The following is an 18,284-nucleotide window of genomic DNA, read 5'->3' as shown; positions in this document are numbered from 1 at the left end:
CTTTGATCACAGACTTTGCACAGTATGCTCTATACTTTTCTTCTTGAATTCCCATTAAACTCACTTTGTTCTATTTTCAATCTATGTGCTGGGTAGTCTCCATTTGCCCCTCAGCTCCATTTGTCCCTCAGCCCTTCTCTGTCCTACTATGTGTCTCAGAAAGCCAACCTCTATAGACTGCATTGTCCAGTTTCTCTTGCCCCCTGGTCTGGCTGTCAAAAGGAACCAGTAAAAGATCAGAAGGAATGAGGAGTGGAGGGATGGTGGTGGTGTATTTACTCAACCTGTTCCCTTTCTACCAGGCTTCAGCTAGGACAGAGGCTGCATTCCTCTACCAAATGTCACAGCTTCTGTTGGGCAGCACCTCTCCATTGGTTAATGGAAGAGAAAGATAACAATGTAATATAAAAATGTATAAATTAAATAATTACAATTTGGAATATATTCTATGAGTCAATAAATGGGGTATTATGGTACAGAGTACCCTGAGGAGGCTACTTAGAGTCTGGGCAAGGAAACCTTCCCTCTGGAAATAACACTTAAGCTAAAAGATGAGCAGGTATGAAGAGCTGAAGAGAGAATGGTACACACAGAAGGAATTGTAAAGCAAAACGCTTTTGGTGTTCTGGGAATGAATAAAAAAGTCCAGTGTGACTGGAGCATAGTGAGAAAGGACAGCCATGGAATTAGATGAAGATGAAGAAGACAAGCCATTAAAGTGTAATGGAAAGCTATTTGAAAGTTTGTTAGCAGAGAGAAATGTACGTTTTTAAAGGATTGTTTTGAAGGCTGTATGAAGGGTGAATTGTTGCAAAAGTGAAAATGGACAGTACAGGTAGTTGGCTGTTGTAGGAGTCCATGTGAGCGGTGCTAAGGACGAAGATGGTAGCAGCCGATTATTCCTTTCTCCTTTTAGCATTTTTGCTGCTCTAAGATTTTTCACTCTTGTGTCTTTCATTCCAATCGAGAATTCAAACAGCTGAAAATACATTAAAAAACACTCAAAGAGTGCCTCTCGTTCCAGTGCCACTTTTTCAGCTGTTTGATCTTAGGAAATTTTCACTTGCCTCAACTTCAGTGCCAGATTTGCTTCTACTTGAAAGTAGAACATTAGGGCTCTTTTGGTTCATGTGCTGTTTGGTTCATATACCTTCAAAAACTGTCAGCAGTCGAAGGGTCTGTCTGTATTTCTTTTCTTCCTTTGCCTCAGCCATCTTGACTGTCCTAAGCAGCACTGACTTACCTTAATTTCCACGTATATTCCACTTTAAAGATATGCAGATTCAGACTCTACTTACAGTTAACCCTGCTGGTCTTTCACAGAGGTTGTGCCTTCTAATCAACATTATTCCTTATCACCATATGGTGGCAGACCATGAAGAAAGTAGATGGTGAGTCTCCAAAATCCTTTGACGGCAGGGTCTTCTCTTACATTTCTTTCATACCCTTCAAAGTGCAGGGCTGAACCCAGAGTTGGTCACGGGCCTGGTGTGAGATCAGTGAGTGAGTGGACCTCTCAGAGTTACGCTTACAAGGTCTCTATGCAGCAAATTGTAGCAGTGACGCTTTTTATCTAATGGCAGACTTGATGTTCAATAGCTTCCCCTAAATCATTTTAACCTACTTCAGGTTTAATGGGCAAATAAACATCCTCCCTCTTCTGTTCCACCCCAAGGCAAGGCATGATTCCTTCGTTTGCTCGGTTCATGGTGAGCCTATTGCCTTCTCTAAGGGGATTTGTTCTTCATTTCATTCAAGCAGGGTCCTAATTCTACTTGGCAATAATCCCCAAATGCTTTGCATATATTTTCCCATAAGGACTGGGAGAGACAAACAAATTTAGGGACAGCCACATGTATCCTAAAGTATAATGTGGGAAGTATGCATATTCAACTTCATCATGGTCCTAGCTTATATATTATGACTACAAAAAATTAGTTTTAGTTCATGTATCCAATACTTAAGTGAAGCAAATGTGGCCCAGGAAAAAAATGTAAGCTGCATAAAAATCAGACCATTGTTCTTAGAACACCTGCCTTCTATTTTCTCTCGGTTTGACCTGAGAAGGAACTGATATTAAAGGAAAGACCTAAGCAGAGTTTATCTGCTCTAGGAGGACACTTATGGCCTCCTGGGCTTTGTCTGCATGGAAGTGCCTGAGTCAGTTTTAGCTGAGTCAAGGCAATTGTCTAGGGAAATGCCTCAGTTGTCAAAAGAGTTGAAATGACTGGATGTCCGTGCTACAGTGCAGTCATTTTGATTTTCTATTATCAAGCTGAATAAATTTCTAAAAAAAAGATTAACCAATGAAACACAAGCATGACCTAATAATAAAATCTGTGGAGCTATTAGTTCTAAGTGTTTGGATGGAAACTAGAGGAATCCACAAGAAACACTCTGTCCTTGGGCATCTTATTCCCTGGAGGGTGGGAACTGTGACTTGCTTCTTTTTTTTTTTTCTTTTTTTAATTAATTAATTTATTTGTTTTTATATTTGGCTGTGTTGGGTCTTTATTGCTGTGCGCGGGCTTTCTCTAGTTGAGGCGAGCAGGGGCTACTCTTCGTTGCAGTGCGTGGGCTTCTCATTGTCCTGGCTTCTCTTGTTGTGGAGCAGGGCTCTAGGTGTGCAGGCTGCAGTAGTTGTGGCTCATGGGCTCAGTAGTTGTGGCTCGCAAGCTCTAGAGCACAGGCTCAGTAGTTGTGGCACCCAGGCTTAGTTGCTCTGGGGCATGTGGAATCTTCCCGGACCAGGGCTTGAACCCATGTCCCCTGCACTGGCAGGCAGATTCCCAACCACTGCGCCACCAGGGAAGCCCTGTGACTTGCTTCTAACCAACAAAATACAACAGATAAGTCACAAAACCAAAAGAAAGAGATGGAAGGAAAGGAGCTGACTGAAATAATTTTGGGGAACAGTGTTTTGACTGAACACTGTAAGTCTAAAGATAAGTGTATACAAACATTTCACTATAGGTGGAAAATTTATTTCTCACAAGGATATGGGTGGGAATTCTGAAACTACTTTTTTTTTATACTACAGCTGATAATTAAGTGTATATGTTATAGATAATAAGAGCCAGGTTTCTCACTTTCAGAGAAAGAAGTTACAAATGAGGAGAGGAAGAAAGTAGAATAAACCCTATACAGGTGGATTGGTGTCAGAGGCATCAAAATGGACGCATGTTTGTTTTTAAATATGTATACAGATAAATAAGTAAATAAATAAATGAGTTAATATACTAGCTTTATCCACTGAGAGTGGCTAGAATAGTGATATCCCAGTAGCAATGAGCACAGCTAACACCCAGAACTTATTTTCTAACTGTCATTCTCCAATAAAAGCAACCAGAACTCCTTGGAAAACTGGTTTAGTTCAGGACTGAGTCAGGGAAAACACAAGATTAGCTTGAGCATCTTGTGGTATCTGAAATAAAGGAAGCGCACACACACACACACACACGCAAAAGAATTGCAGCATATCAAAATGGCACAGTTTTAGAATTCTAAAAAAGTTCCCAATGGCCAAATTTAGAACAGCTTGAGTAAAAAAAAATTATAACCCAAAGAATAAAATAAATAAAATAAAATAAATATCCATGAGTTCATACTAATATATATATATATATATATATATATATATATATAAATGACCTAGAAGTGACAACTCTTCCTTACAGAAGAAGTACAATTAATATATGTAAAAGGAATGAAGGAAATAAAAAAATCACCATTAGAATATCATACTAAGAATTGCTGTCGGCAAGTCCATTATGCTTGCTTAAGTCTATTGGCTAAAGTTTAATCAAAATAGGATTTTTGTCCAAAATGTCTAATTTACAAATCCCTTAGTCACCAAATGCATTCATCAATTAACACTTCTGATCAAGTATAACACTAATTAAAATAAAATTAAGACAACATACCAAAAAGCATAATAGTTGATTAAATTTCTAATTTAATACTCCTATACAATTCCACTGTATTTTAAAAACCATCTGTTTTATTATAATTCCCTTTTTAAACACAAGAATGTTATAGCGATAAATGTTAAAACAAGGATTTTCTAATATGAAATGAATCTAAAATAATCAAACCCTACTTTTAACATTATTTGAGAAGAAAATAAATTCTACCTCTGCATTGTGCTTAGTTGTTATTTCTAATTTTTCTTTCTTAGCCCCATGGAGTTTCTTTCTGAGATCAGCAGTAATATCCAAGTGTGTTTCACTTTTAACCATTTGTTTTATATCAGATGAGGCATTCTTCAACCTATAAAATGAGATCAAAATAAAATTCTTATTAAGTAAAAAAAAAAAACCCAGGTTTTTTGTATAATCTCAAAATATCTCTTTCAAAATATTTAGTAATTACAAAGGAAAATTACTATGTTGTAAGTTACCACCTTAGCCAGATGATCGAGGTTAACATCCCCAGTATTAATAGCTATCATGATCCCTGATATGAAACCCTGAGAAGGGCACACCACCCCTATGGTAGCCTTCCCAATTATACATAGCCTCAAGGTAATTATAAGAAACATTAGACAAACCCAAGTTGAGGAATATTCTTCAAAAGAATCGACCAGTACTCTTCAAAGGTGTCAAGGTCATGCAACATAAGAGAAGACTAAGGAACTGTCATAGATTGGAGGAGACCAAGAGACATTACATCTAAATCAGGGGTGGGCAAACTTTTTTGTAAAGACACAGATAGTAAATATTTTAGGCTTTGTAGGCCATATAGTCTTTGTTACATCTATTCATCACCACCATTTTAGTGTCAAAGTAGACAGCGATAATAAGGAAATAAATGATCATGGCTGTATTCCAATAAAAACTTTATTTACAAAACCAGAAAGCGGGCCAGATTTGGCCTGTGGGGCTGGAGTTTTGCTGATTTAAGTATAATTTAGGATCCCACGGTATAGACAAAGGAGAGTCAATGAAAAAAAAAAAAACTGGTAAAATCTGAATTAGCTCTGTTTATTAGTTAATCATACCAAGATTAATTCCTTAGTTTTCATAAATATTCTATGGTTATGTAAAATGTAAACATGAGAGAAAACTGGGGGAATGGTATATAGAAATTCTGTAAAATTTTGCAATTCTTTTGTAAATCTAAAATTGTTTTTTAAAAAACTCCATAAACTCAATTAGACAGATACATACATACATACTTAGATACATATATACATCATTGGAATTGAAGGTGCCTAAGAGAGCAGAGGCATGCTTAGTTCTGCAGGAAGAGTCAGTGCAAACTTGGCCAGAAGCATATTTGTAGGCCTGGTGAGCTTTGAAAACTACTACAAATTGAACTCTTATTTAAGTGTTTTTTGAAGTCGCTAAAATTTTCCCTCTAAGCATTTTTATTTTATTCTTGCGACAACAGACATGCTGGGAGCCATTTAGGAGATTCTTAAAATAACTTATATAAAAATTGTTCATTTGTAGAGAAAACTCTCACAACTTTAATGAACTACTAAAAGTGCATTTATGAGCTGGTCAAAGCAAAGTTTCTTCTTATCATCTTCAAATGATCCTTTAAATGATTCAGGTTAAACTGTCAATTCATTTAAAGAGTCTGAGGTCTTTTGTGTGCTTAGAAACATAAAAAGACCTGCCCAAAGACAAAGGCAGATAGCTCTACATATACATATTCACAGATTTCATTCTACATTTCCTTTAAATCCACTTAAAAATGCTTAATTATTTTCCTGAGAAATATAGAAATATGTGGTGCAAATGGGGGTAGGGGTTGTGGCATTTGGACTTAGGCTGGAATTGAAATACCACTTCTTCCCTTGGTAGGAATTATATATATAGTTCTGGCTAACTTTTTTTTTTTTGTATTGTTAAACCATACTTGTAGGATCTTAGAAGATCACTTACCTTGGAAGTACCTGAAGTCATCAGCCATGAGGCAATCAACAAACCTTTATTAAGTAACTACTGTGTGATAACTCTCTCAGTCCCCATCTTGTTTAACTCAAATCCTGTTAGAGCAAACTCTAAAATCTATCACAAATATAACCATTTCCACCATCTCCTAAGTCCCAAACTAATACAAATCACCATTGTTCCTCACCTGGGCTCCTGCGTCACCTCTTACCTAATCTCCTATGTCCACTCTTCAGTTTGCTCCTCACATAGTAACCAGAACTGGAATTCAGATCACATCACTTCTCTGATTTGTATCCTCCTATATTTTCCCATTTTATTAAAAATAAATCTGAACTTTAAAACTGGAATTCACATCACTTTTCTGATTAATACCCTCATATTTTCCCATTGAATTAAAAATAAATCCAAAATCCTTTTCAAGGACTACACAGTCCTACACAATCTCCCTCCTCCTTACCTCTCTGTTCTAATCTTGTTATTCCCTTTATCTGGAATGTTATTTCTCAGGATTTGTGTGTGTGTGTGTGTGTGTGTGTGTGTGTGGCTTGCTTGTTCTTATTTAGATCTCAGCTCAGATGTCAGAAAGCCTTCCTGAATTTCATGTATAAAGTTAGCCCCAGCAGTCTCTATCTCATTACGTTCTTTTCTTCATAGTACTTGCTACTCTCTGCAATTAGCCTGTTTCCTTTATATGGCTGTTTTCTTGAACTAGTCTCTTGAGGGTAGGGACTGTATCTGTCTTACCCACCACTGTACTTCCAATGCCCAAAATGTGTCTAGCATTAATAGGTGGTCAATGAATACTCCTTGTTAAAAATAAGTGAACCTGTGAATGAATTAATGCAAGGCACTGTACTAAGCAAATACAAGTACTCAAGATTGATTTCCATCCTCAGAGAGTTTATAATCTAGTAATTTGCATGACATACTATGAGAGATCTTACAAGACAAGGGTAATGCAGGGTCAGGATGGTTTATAGGAAGGACTGATGAATACTGACTGAGGAGATAAAAGTGGTATAATTCAAAGTATGCATTAAAGAGTCAGTAAACTTTTAATATGCAAAGACCTGTGGCTGCAAAAGGGGTGTGTAGACTGCCCTCTCCATTTACCCCTCCAGGCCAAGGGTAAAGCCCACCAGGGAATGTAGCAGTAGACAGCAGACAGTGGGAAACAGGAGCAAGAATAAAGAGTTTATGAGGTCAGTTAAGAAGGCTTCTGCTCATTAAGTGACAGTTGGAGCTATAGAAGTAGAAGAAATTTTGTGGGAGAAGTGGGGAACTGATGCAGATAAAGGCAGAATAAATAACTACATCTAAGAAATAGGTAAACACAAAGTTACTACCAGGGAGAGAGACAGGCAGAAAGAGAGACAGAGAAAGAAACAAAGAGAATGGCCAGAGTGGTAGAAAGAGAGCATGTAATAGAAACTCATATTATTTATCAGCCATTTCAAGTCAATTTTGAAACTAACAAACACAAACATTATCTGGTAGGATTTTAACCAGAAGGATTACAGAAACCGAGGGAAAAGAGGTCCAAGAATGAAGAGTTGGCCAACAGGGTCAAACAACAAGTCTAGAGAACTGGGAATTGGGTTTGGCAATCAGGAGGTTGCTTCAGACCTTCTGGGAACAGCTCTAGAGAAGTGCTAGAGGCAGGAGGCAAAGTGCAGTGGGATAAAGATGACTGGCAGGGGGTCAAATGGAGGGAAGGCAGTGAGTTTAGCTTTGTTTTTCAAGAAGTTTGGTGGTGAATGGAGTTACAAAAATGTGTACTTTATTTTTGTTTTGTTTTCAGTGTTTTTGTTTTTTTTTGTTTTGTTTTGTTTTTGATGGGAGGACATGCAGCCATTGCAAATCATCTTCTGGAGGGAGCATTGACGGGGGTGCCTGCATCACTGAGTGAGGCCTAGTCATGGAAATTACTATTGATGTGCAAATATGGTCGGTGCTGGAAGGATTCCCTCCTCATGAAGTGAAGGAAATTGGGGCCAGCCAATCTAACCTGTTAAATGTACTAAACTGAGTTAAATTTGGCTCGTATACATATGTTTCTGTGAAATTCATCTGTTTCTACACTCTTTGTTTTGTTTTGTGTTCTCTTAGTTCTTTTCCCATAAAGTTTTCTTTTAAAAACTTTCACATTAGTTTGACTAAATTAGAAGAAAATAAGTTTTTTTCACACTTTAGTCAAGATAGATTAGTATATAGTTGGGCAATTGGGGCAAGTGTGTATGTATGTGTGTGTGTTGGGTGATAGTACAAATTAAAATGATTTAAGGTGGATAGGTGAATAGGGATTGGGAACATATTAGGGGAAAAGGTAGGGACAACTGTAGACACTGGTCCTTTATTACTTGCATAGTTGTCCCTATTAAGTTATAGAACTAAGATCAGTTGATTATCAAACTTTTGGGGAGCTCAAAACCTTGCTCGAACTTTCGATATGTTTGCATGTCTGGGTTATCCCTATGAGTATAGACATTTCAAGGGCTTCGCGTGGCTTTCTTCCTGCTCTGTTCACCCTCACAGTGTCTAGCATGAGATTATGTACTTTGTGTGTTCTCCTCTGCTGATGGCCATGACCAAGATTCACCACAGCTCTAGAATTCCTGCTGCATTTCGGTGCATTCAGATGTGGCCTGAGGCATGTTTCAAGACATGAAAGGCTGAATCAAGCATGACACTAATTCTGTATCTAATATGAATCCTCCTAAATTAATAGCCAGGGTCTGGAAGTTGTTTCTCCTTCCCAAGACCCAAGGCAATAGCTAATTATTTCAGTGTGAAGGCTGTTAATGGAGCTGGAGAAGAAAGTCACTGAAAACTGATTTCTTTAAAGCTAAAGTAACTGAAGAAAACGTCATCCAATCAGTCAAGAAACATGTATTTGGCATCTAGAACTTACTATGTTCTGGGCAGTTAGATGTTTGTCATGAAAATTTAAATAAGAAAATAGTTCCTGTTATTAATGGCCTCTACCCTAGTGATCTATGTAAGATGGTGGCCATGAGACAGGAAAAGCTTGTCTCTGAGAGATATAAGTAGAAGTCATGACTTAAGAGAACAGATACGTTAACCTATAGGCAGATCCATAGGAAGGACAGCCATGCGTGACTTCTACAAACCACATAGGAGGTATTGACAGTTGTTTGGACATTTACTGTAAAAGTCAAGAGGAGAGCAAGGAAGACTTGGATTTAACAGGAGTCTTCTACCAGTTGTTCCGGCCACCAATGCCCTGAATGTGATTCTTTTGTTGCAGGATAATTGTACAAGAGGAACAGATAAGGTGGCATTATAAGATTTGAACAGTGGACAGAATGAAAGCAGAAGAACTTATGAAAGCCATCTCTTGAAGGTGTAGTGATGAAAGCAACAGAGAAGTTGTGAGGTCTCCTAGCAGAGAGGGTATTAGGATCTGCCTGCCATTTCTATTCCTTCACTCCTCTTTCATGTTGTCTGTCACCTCACCTGTGGACTTGGGATCAGCCAGCTTGTTTGACTTGTTATTTGACTCTTTTTACTGCATTGAAAGCTGATGCTTCTGACTGACTCAACTGTAGATCCATTCTGTATTGCTAACGCTGGACTGTGTCTGAGCTCTGGTAATTAAGGCTATCTTTTTTTCTTTTTCTGCCTGAAGTGGGTTTTGCAGGATTTTGCCTGGTGACAGTATTTTATTACTCACCACAGTCTACTGAAAAAAATGAGCTATTAAGTACTAAAAAGACATGGAAGAATCTTAAACGCATATTATTAAGTAAAAGAAGCCAATCTGAAAAAGCTATATACTGTATGATTCCAACTATATGACATCCTAGAAAAGGGAAAACAATGGAGGCAGTAAAAAGATCAGTGGTTATCAGGGGTTGGAGGAGAGGAGGGTGAATAGGTGAAGCACGGAGGATTTTTAGGGCAGGAAAATACTCTATGGTACTATAATGATAGATATGTGTCATTATACATTTGTTCAAATCCATAGAATGTGCGACACCAAAAGACAACCCTAAGGTAAACTATGGACTTTGGGGAATTATGATGTGTCGATGTAGGTTCATCAATTGTAACAAATGTGCTGCTCCAGTGGGGGATGTTGATAGTGGGGAGGCTCTGCAGGTGTAGGGCAAGGACATATGGGAAATCTTTGTACCTTCTCCTCAATTTTGTGTGAACTTAAAACTGTTCTAAAATAATAAAGTCTTTAAAAAATCAAGTCTATTAAAAATAATTTCTAGAACATTACCAAAGTTATCATCATAATCTCCTTTCCATCTTTCGCAAACTACCATCAGGTGTTCCATTTTTCTTCATTAAAATTTTTTTCTTTTTATTAAATATGACTTCAGTTAAACTAAGAAAACTAGAATTTGAGGTAATAAATACATTTATAAAATTAATTTTCATTGTATATTATTAATGTTTAATCTTTTTGTCATACATGTTCAAAATGTATGACATTCAGGGGTTAAGAAGCTGCAGTATTCTTTCTGTACAAAAAGAATTTTAGAATTTTTTTGTTCTCTGAGAATAGACCTCTCCCTCTCTCTTCTAGATTTTCTAATTTCAATCACACTCTCAGGAAAGCTATATGCATAAAAATTGCAAATTGCATCCAAGTGAAATATTTATCTCACAGCCTCACAAAGCTTACATCCTTATACTCTGTCTGCAGTTCCCATTCTTAGAGTCACACCATTAGGTTAGGCTTTTATTACAATGTGGGCAACAGAAATGAAGACCATTATGTTTCAAAATCAAAATTAAAGGAGGGGGTATTGAACCACTGCATCCATTCTTGAGAAATCTTTCCTAAATTACTTCTCTTAAAGCCTTCCCTGGTGAACTCAGCCCATTTTCTGTCTATAGCAATAATTCACACTTTATTATATTTATTCTGAACTTCAAATTATTAGTATCACATACACATAATCTGATATATTATTATATACATTTTGGTTCATTAAATGGCTCTGTGTTCTGAGCTAGACCTTAAACCCTTGGGCTTTTGTCTCACAGCACCTTGCTCTGTAGTGGGTCGATGGTTTATATTCCATAAAAACTTGACTATCAATTGACTATCAGAGACGTTACCAGAGAGCAACATACAGCTGCTGGAGTTGTGATTACTTTGAATTTGAATTCGCTGCCTTCTGCACTTTGCTTAGCCTCTTTCTGCATTTTCTACCTTGCTACAGCACTGTGAGTTGCTGTCCTCCTACAGGCTACAAAAATACCATTGTCCTGTGGATTATGAGTCTTTCTGCCTAGTTATTACTGAAAATTGTAAAGACCTCTTTAAGCTTGAGCTCCCTTCATCTGTGCAACACTCAGGTCTGCTTTTAAAGCCAGTGTATTGTCTAGGTCCTCCTGGAGGAAGCCTCCCATCAGTCATCATGTTCACTAATAATGTCAAACCTTTCCCACATTAGCCTTTTCATTTACTATTCTTTGGAACCATTTCAAACTTACTGTCAAGTAATAACCCACCATCATTTAACTCTGTACATTATGGCTTTCTTCCTTCCTCCACATTCAACTCTTCCTCCTCAAACACAACTCTCCTACCCCATACAACCTCTAAACTAGACATTACTGCAAAAGAGTCATGAGGTTTTCAAGCATTTCTCTGCCCTAACAATTTATTTCCAGAGTCATAATGCATTTAATCTTTCTAAATTTCTCTGACCTTCTTAAGCTTTCATATAGGAACAGGATGCTCAGTTAAGTAGTGGAGCATGAAATATCCCTTTGCTGTTTGGTACAGGGAAGTGGAACCCTGAAAATCTATTTGAGGCATAATCATCTGATAACTGCTCAAACTCCAGGCAGAGCAAATCAGGAGCAGATTTATTACTGCTCCAAAGTAAGATTTTGATTTTGATAAGAGTTTCTGCACAAGAAAAACAGTCATTTCATGCTGATATTACTTCTTATATTTTTGTTCAAGTTTAACCACCTATGCAAGAGTAATAACATTTCCCTCCAACTCCTGCCTTTCACAAAGAACTGTTATTCAGAGACCATAAGCCCTACAAGTCATTAATGATCATCCTGACTGAATTATTTAGGAGAGCTTTCTGTGTACTCCATGATTTTAGCTCACACTGGAGCTGAATTATAGAGGTCCTATTTTCAGCATGAGGCTGTGATTCCCTATGTTAACTTGAACATCTGTTGATTTAGATATTTGCCTACCCGGAAGTCATGTGGTTGTCTTTTGAAATACATTAAATGTTAATGGGATCCTTAGGGGAGTCTTCTTTATGTAAATAGTAGATAATTCATATTCTGTGCTTAACGTTTTTCTTCCTGTTGATTTTGGTGTAGAGCTGATGGGAAGTATAATGCTTCCTTTAACCACAGGGAAGAGGTGAGGCTGGAGGGGTAGAGGGCTTCAGTTGTCTGCTCCTCACTGTACATTTATTTCCAAGGCAATGTTTCAGGGTAGTAGAACAACCTCTTTGAGCACAAATGTTGGTAATGCATTTCTCAAGGCAAAATAATAAGCGAGGTCCAAATCCATTTTCTAGAACATTTGGGAGTGTTTTGAAGTAGTCCCGATGTTCCCTGAGGTTATGGAATTCCATGCTCCATTAGGAAAAGGTGGCTACAAATGTGATGGAGAGAGAGGCAGGAGTTCTTGGCACATTTGTGTGTGTTTTCTAATGTGGTTGGTTTGTGTGGTCTGAACAAGTAAATGGCAAGGAGGGTGCAGAAAACCCCATGTCTTCTGGTCTTCTAACAAGTTGACCTGTGTGCCACAGAATGAAAAAGGATGGAAAACTCTTAAAAGGAAGACCAGTTGTTATCTTGGCACATTTGTCAACAAATTGATCCTTAATTGTTCACACTGACTTGTTCAACACAAATGGCAAATGCCTTTGTAAATCTAAATCTGCCATGGATTAAGGTTACAAAGAGTCCTGTTCACTCCAGGGCATGGTAGTCCCTGTGCTGCTAATGCTGTTATTTTAAAATTAGGGATTAATGGTCCTCTTCTTCTAGGTGTCTGATGCCCTAAAAAGTTGCCCAACACCAAATGAAACAAACCTACGTCTGCTTCATATGCATCATAAACTAACCCTTTCCTTAGTGTTTTTGGGTTTCATGGGAGAATTACAACATAGTTTAAAAATGTGTGAGCTGTGAATTTATCTGTGTGATTACCAAACTGCAAACCACTTTATGGCAGTTATACAAGTCCAGTGTGGACAAAGGCTGCAAACGCACGTTCATGTTCTCCCTCTTCCTGTTAATTAGATTCAAAATGACTCCCATAACGTCAGAATGACCCCTCCCCCACCCCCAAATGAGAAAGTGGCGATTATTCTTGGGAGAGAGAGAGCACACGCGCGCACGCGCCGTGAAATCCCTGTGGAAATCCCTGATGAAGGGAGGGGAGTGTGCGTGGCTGGAGGTCAGGCCAGCTTAAGTCCCTGCTGGTCCATCTTTATGTCATCTATATAGTAGGTTCATGTACAAGCTTTTATTTGAATCTAGAGTCCAATGGCAACAAGTTAAAAAAAAACTGCTTTTTATCACAAAACAGCTAGCAAAATTAATTTTTGATGCCATGTCTCACTTCCACCCTCTTTCTACATCCTTATTTTCTTGATCTTTATTCCAGTCAATCAATCAATTAATAAAGTCTCTATGGCCTCCTCTTAGAAAGCTTAATTTGTAGCAGGAATAGAGGATGGCACCATCCATGGCTCAGAACTTTTTTGTAAGGCCCTTCTCACTACTCCATAATCTTTATCTCTACCATTCTCACTTTGATGGCTCCTTTGTCCTCTACTCAATTACCTGAGTCCTCTGCTTTCATCTAAAACTCTTTCTCTCTTTCTGTCTCTCTTCCTCTTCCTCCTCTTACAATTCTCATTTCAAGAGGAACCACAAAAGATAGTGAGGCAGAGAGGAAGAGTCAGAGATAGAGAAAAATGCATGACTATGCTACAGAGACAGCTATTCTCTCCTTTTCTGTATCCTAATTTATCCAACTTTTACTGGGATCTTTGTTCCTTTTATTAAAAATGTGCATAAAATTCTTTGGAGCAAAGCAAAGAGCAGCTTTAGCTGCAGACAGCCGGTGACACTGGCAAGCATGTCTTCTAAAGCTCCTCATGCTTCCCCTGGCCTGCCCCCCACTCCCTTATGTGTGTCCCCTGCCCCAGACATGCCCACCTTCTTGCTGCACATCACTGAGCAAAAGCGAATTCTCAGTGGATATGGAACAAGGGTTGACAAAGTTTTCCCAAAAGGGGCCAAATAGTTAATATTTTAAGCTTTGCAGGCCACATGGTTTCTATTGCAACTACTCAACTCTGAAGTTGTTACACGAAAGCAGCCAAAAGCCATACATAAATGAATGGGCATGGGTGTGTTTCCAATAAAATTATATTCATGTACACTTAAATCTGAATTTCAAGTAAGTTTCATGTGTCACAAAATATTTTTGTTTTTCTGCAACCATTTAAAAGTATTAAAAAAATTCTTAACTGGTAGGCTGAATAACAACAAAAAAACGCACAAGGCCATGGGCCAGATCTGGCTGGAGGGCTGTAGTTTGCAGACCCCTAATATAAAAGATAAACTCTCAGAGGCTAGGAATTTGATGCCAGTGACGTGAAGTTTAATCTACTTCTATTTTGGCATGAGTCACGCACACAGGCGAGGCTCTTTCAATACAATACGTCTCAAGGCTCCCTTAAGGCATCCAATTATCCCAAATCATAAGTGAAGACAGAGAACATTCCATCTTGAAAGAACTGTAAGTTACTCAGGAAGTCAGATTTTCAGAGAGCATTATGATCTACGCATGCCAGCTTTTAAATTCTCATGGTCACCGGTAGTCTCCTCCTGTGGTATGTTTTCCATCTGCAATTACCTCCATCTGTAAGGAACCCGGAAAGCACTGCCACATAGATGATGTCACTTTCCTCAAGCATGATACCTGAAGGAGGGGAAGCAGCAGGATTAGAAAAAAAAAATCATTTAAGGGGAAGAAAATATATCCCCTCTGACAGAAGTTTCCCGTAGCCAAGAACCAATAACAGCATTGACCCAATTCTAAAATGGGTCTGGGAAGTTCAAAATTCAACTCCAGTGACCTCAGGGTACAATACCCCGCCCCCAACTCTCCCTTCAGTAAAACCTGTCTTCCAAGGAGAATAAAATTTCCAGGGCTTGCCCTTTGCTTCACTCACCGCAGTGTTTGCTTTTCACCTGCACTCGCTTTTGATCATTTTGAAACTACAAAGGGCCTTGACAAAAGACAAAGAAGAGCTTGGCTTCCTGTGAGATTTTCACCAACTTTGTTGCTTTCAGAGCTGGAGCCTACCATCTATATCCAAGCAACGAAATGACTGCATCATTTGAACAGCAGAAAATTGAGTAGGAAAATTGAATTCTGAAGCTGAAGGACAGAGTACAGAATCAAAGGCCCTTGCTTATAAATGAGTTCTGTTCAATCTTGCTTTTTCATGTATCTTCTTTTTGTTGTTGGCAGACTGTTTTCCCAACTAGATAGTCATACTGGGAGACTCTGCTTGAAGGCCATTTGATATCTAGAGGAAAAAAAAAAAAAAAAATCAACATATAACTTGAAGAAGTGGTGCGTTTTCACAGAAATTAAAAGAACCGTTTGTTGTGATGACATACCCTGTGGCAAGGATATTGTATTAGAACAAACAGTTCCCAACTTATAAGTAGATTGTGAGCCAAAATTTGTAAGTCAGTTGTTTGCAACTTGGAAGGCATTCGCCTATAGGGACAGTGCTGTAGGTGGCGGCTGGACACCAGCATTTAGTTGTGATGGCTGTGCGATCCAGTCAGACTTCTGAAATGGTAAAATGACGCTGTTTGAGCTTCTCAGACTGAAGTATGCAGGGATGAACAATGAACATTTCAAGTCAGGGAATAAACATGGTACAACTTCCTGGCATGTTAATTTTGTTATAAAATTTAAGGAAGAATTCTTTCTGAATTAAAAATAAATATGCAGAATTTTGAGTAAAATATAAAATTCCTGAAAACTTTAAAGATTAATCATGAGACTTCAAAACTACCTTGTGCTTATAGCTTGAAATTTTGGTCTAAGTCCCCAGACCTCCTTGATTTCAGAGCTCTCCTATTAGGCAAAGTGGAGACGTGCGAGAAGCAAAGCAGTCCTGCGTGACAGCTCCATGTTCACCTGCAGCATGGCAGCTTGTTGTATAGATTCCACTGGTCCATGCCGCACTAAGAGTCAATGAAACTCAGCTTTGTAAATTACAATCTTGCTGGGGTCAAAGGAAAGAAAGCATCCAAAGGTATTTGGAGATTGGAGGAGGCCAAGGAGACATGATAACTACATCCAGTGTGGATCCTGGATTGGATTCTGGAATAGGAAAAGGACAGTAATGGGATAACTGGTGAAATTCTAATAAGGACTGTAGATTAATCATACTATTGTAACAACAGTGGTAGGGGGAAGAAGAGTAGGGAGGTCAGAAACACATGATAAAGATTGAACTATTAAAAAATCAGTAGTCATAGCAATCTTAGTCTTTGTTCTCAAATATCTTTTTATCAATTAGTAAGATAGGGGGATCTCCTGATATTGTTTCCACATATGCCATCACCAGAGACAGCACTAGTGAACAAGGCTGAAAGCAGCTGGGGGTGAGTGTATAGGGCTTTCTTTGGATGATTCACACATCTAAATTGGACAGTATACAGAGGAAGATCAAATTGTCTCCCAGACTCCACCATGGCTGTGAGGGTTCAGGGTGGCACGGAGCTTTGTTGGGAGACTTCCTCATGAACTTTCTAAGTCAGAGGTCTCATTCCAAGGCAGTCGACCTGAACGTCCTGCCCCTACCTCAAGATATTGGTGGGGCCAGGAGCATTTCCTGCTCATGGGGGTCAGGGTAAGGCTTAGCATCATTTTTGGCCTGAAGTGTAATTTCCCAAGCCCTTAAAATATTCAGGCTGTCCATGAAAGGAAAGGAACATTATATTAGTGTGACAGACATTCTGTCAATATAATTAAGCTATTGGATCTCTTTCTTCTTTAGAAATGGATGTGAAAGCAAAGCAGGGAAGAGCTAGTTGTGTAAAATGGAAATGGCGATGAGTGGTATGCCATTTAAAGAGAAAAGGGGCAGAAAGGGAGACGCTACAGCAGCAGGTACAAACTTACATGACTACAGTTTTGCTGCTCCCCTGTGGATGGAGAAGTAGAAGTTTGGATATTTGATGGCATTAGAACTGCCTAAACTATAGACACACATGCGTACACTCATGTGTGCATGTTTTATGAGATTTTTTTCTGACTTGTGCTTGCTTTACTTTTACTTCAGAGGTTAGTGTCTAGGGAGTGTATTAAGAGTAGGATGGAGGGAAGAGTAAGGGATGATAAAGATGCTCAAGGTTAAGATAGATAACTAATAAGAAGCTGCTGTATAGCACAGAGAACTCTACTCAATACTCTGTAATGGCCTATATGGGGAAAGAATCTGAAAAAAAAAAAAAAAAAGAGTGGACATATGTATATGTATAAGTGATTCACTCTGCTGTATACCTGAAACTAACACAACATTGTAAATCAACTGTACTCCAATAAAAATTTTAAAAAAAGAAAAAAGAAAACAAAAGAGTCAGGGACCAGAAAGTCTGCCTATGGCATAGAAGGCTTCCTCTAGTCCACAGTCATGCCTAAGAATGGCTCCTTATGTCTCCAACTATTCGAGAAAAAACAAAAACTACTCCCAGAGGTGCTCTAAACCCTGCATGGAGCATAAAAGAAACATTTCCCAACATTTACTATTCTGTTGTTTGTTCTGAAGGCTTCACAGCATTTAGTGAGTTAGAGATCTCCAAGAAAATGCCTTGCTCTGCGGAGCAAATTTCCTCTGTTCTACTCTATGACATAAATCACAGCAAGATCCTTTTGACCCACCTCCTAGAGAAATGGAAATAAAAAAAATAAATAAACAAATGGGACCTAATGAAACTTAAAAGCTTTTGCACAGCAAAGGAAACCATAAACAAGACGAAAAGACAACCCTCAGAATGGGAGAAAATATTTGCAAATGAAGCAACTGACAAAGGATTAATCTCCAAAATATACAAGCAGCTCATGCAGCTCAATATCAAAAAAACAAACAACCCAGTCCAAAAATAGAAGATCTAAATAGACATTTCTCCAAAGAAGATATACAGATTGCCAACAAACACATGAAAGGATGCTCAACATCACTAATAATTAGAGAAATGCAAATCAAAACTACAGTGAGGTATCATCTCACACCAGCCAGTATGGCCATCATCAAAAAATCTACAAACAATAAATGCTGGAGAGGATGTGGAGAAAAGGGAACCCTCTTGCACTGT

General features: G+C 38.4%; 1 long non-coding RNA gene across 1 annotated transcript; it reads right to left on the bottom strand.

Annotated features, from left to right (window-relative positions):
• Positions 1–4,075: 4,075 nt before the first annotated feature.
• LOC118893312 lies at positions 4,076–15,450 on the bottom strand. The gene is made up of 3 exons (XR_005019450.1): positions 15,116–15,450; positions 14,797–14,862; positions 4,076–4,269 (listed from the first exon to the last, which is right to left on the bottom strand). It is a non-coding gene; the product is annotated as an uncharacterized LOC118893312 (long non-coding RNA).
• Between the last annotated feature and the right edge of the window lie 2,834 nt (positions 15,451–18,284).

The sequence above is a fragment of the Balaenoptera musculus genome, chromosome 3, assembly GCF_009873245.2.
Source record: "Balaenoptera musculus isolate JJ_BM4_2016_0621 chromosome 3, mBalMus1.pri.v3, whole genome shotgun sequence".
NCBI classification, from domain to species: domain Eukaryota; kingdom Metazoa; phylum Chordata; class Mammalia; order Artiodactyla; family Balaenopteridae; genus Balaenoptera; species Balaenoptera musculus.
Note: the sequence above shows the minus strand (reverse complement) of the source record. Positions and strands in the feature narration are given on the sequence as shown.